The sequence below is a fragment of the Octopus bimaculoides genome, chromosome 1 (assembly GCF_001194135.2).
Source record: "Octopus bimaculoides isolate UCB-OBI-ISO-001 chromosome 1, ASM119413v2, whole genome shotgun sequence".
Classification (NCBI taxonomy): domain Eukaryota; kingdom Metazoa; phylum Mollusca; class Cephalopoda; order Octopoda; family Octopodidae; genus Octopus; species Octopus bimaculoides.
In genome coordinates, this window is record NC_068981.1 from 87,085,516 (window position 1) to 87,087,678 (window position 2,163).

Below are 2,163 nucleotides of genomic sequence, written 5' to 3' on the forward strand. Positions count from 1 at the left end.
ATAATTTTCTTATGGTTTCTTAAACATTCTCTAGAACAACATTATGTACAAATCCAAATATATGGTACCCTAGGCATAACACCTACATGAACTTCTAACTTGTTGTCTCTTGAGATCTCTGGGTGAGACTTGGATCCAACTTGTACAAATGCAAAACAAAAGTCAAACATAAAATAATAATAATAATAATAATAATAATAATAATAATAATAATAATAATAATAATAATAATAATAATAATAATAATAAGAGCAAAACTAGGATGACATGACAATATAACAAAACAATCCAGGAAAAATAGATTGTTTGAAGCAAACCGGAAGAAACTGTTTCAGGAACTAGATGGGCAACTACACGTAACAATGATACCAGATGCAGAAGAAAGCAGAGCATTCTAGAGAGGTATCTGGGACCAACCTGTAGAGCATAATGATTAAGTGGAGTGGCTGCATGAAATCCAAGATAAATTAAGAAAAGGCCAAGAAGACATAAAGATAACTACAGAAATTATTAAAAAAAAAAACAGTTTAAAAATTCCCAAATTGGAGAACCCAGAATTATTTAGAAAGAGAGCACCGCATGCCATCAAAGTAAAATTGGAGTACAAATATACGGAGCCCATATACCCATCTTGACTACACGTATGATACGCCAGGCACATGCATCACAACCATATGTGCGCGACATGGTGATCTCACATCAAGAACGAAACACTCATGTTTCCAGAGGTTAATTATTCCGTGTGCTGACAATTCGTCGACTGACAATTCGCCGAGAGACAATTCGCCGACGACAGATAATTCCCCGACTGACAATTCGCCAACTGGAAAATTGGCTGATTGGACAATAAGCCGACATCAGTATCTGCGTCGAGCAATGTTTGGGTATAAGCGAACTTTAGGTGAGTTCAAATATGTGACGTATTTTAACTTCTAAGGGCAACTTCACTGCAGTTATCCTGGTAACCTTATGGTAAAAGGTGTTAAAACACGATATCTGCCCAGTGTTGCTCTCTATGGATTCCCAGACATAACGTTTGTAGTTCTTTAACCGTTGTCAATAGGAAATACTGAAGTGAGGTAACTCTGTGTAGATTTAAAACCGTAGCTTAAACTAAAACACAATCAATAACATTAACTGAGCCGCGCTACTGAACCACCAGGTTGGAAGGCATTCAGTAGTATCATCATCAAGCAGTGTATAGTCATAAGCGAACTTTAAATTAGTTAAAATATCTTTGTAACAAATTTCAACTTCTAAAGGCAAATTTTCTCTTATGGTAAAAACACCGTATCTCACACCGGTGTAAAAACACCGTATCTCTCTTGGGTATTTTCCATTGATAACGGCTAAAGGGCTAGAAACGCTGCGTCTGGGAATCCGATAGAGGGTAACACTGAGTAGATGCGGTGTTTTACACCTTTTACTATAAGAGAGACTTTTCCTGCAGATAACTTCAGTGAATTTGCCTTTAAAAGTCACAAACATATTTTAACTAACCTAAAGTTCGCCAAATAATAATACTCATGTATGTGTAGTTGTTTAACCTTGTTTTGAAGTAGTTGGTAAATAAAACCTAGGCACTATTCATTTCCCCATTGCACCAAATATACCATACATCTGCCTAGTTAAGATCTATTGAATGAATTTTAACATGACATGGTTATAGAGAAGCCCCCTTCGGTCATAAATGAAAATGGGATTGCACCTAGAAAGTTACTCTCCGAGGTAAAAGTCCCGGAAAATTTGTTTATAGAAGACCAGCAGTCGCCCATGCATACCAGCCTCCCCTCTCCACGCCACCGATGTTATCCAAGGGAAAGGCAAAGGTCAATACAGCTTGGCACCAGTGACGTTGCAACTCATTTCTACAGCTGAGTGAGCTGCAGCAACGTGAAATAAAGTGCCTTGCTCAAGAACACAGCACAGCTCGGTCCGGGAATCGGACTCACTACCCCATGATTGTGAGCCCGACGCTCTAACCACTGAGTCATACGATTTCACATGACACGATTATATTATAGTGTAAATGTGGTTCTCTTCAGACATAGGACGAACTAATGCTTTTTATTCACAATTCACTCTCGTAGGTTCACTTGTTAGCAATAGTGGAGGCACGCAAGGTAGATTCCACTCACTGTATGTATGTATATATATATATAT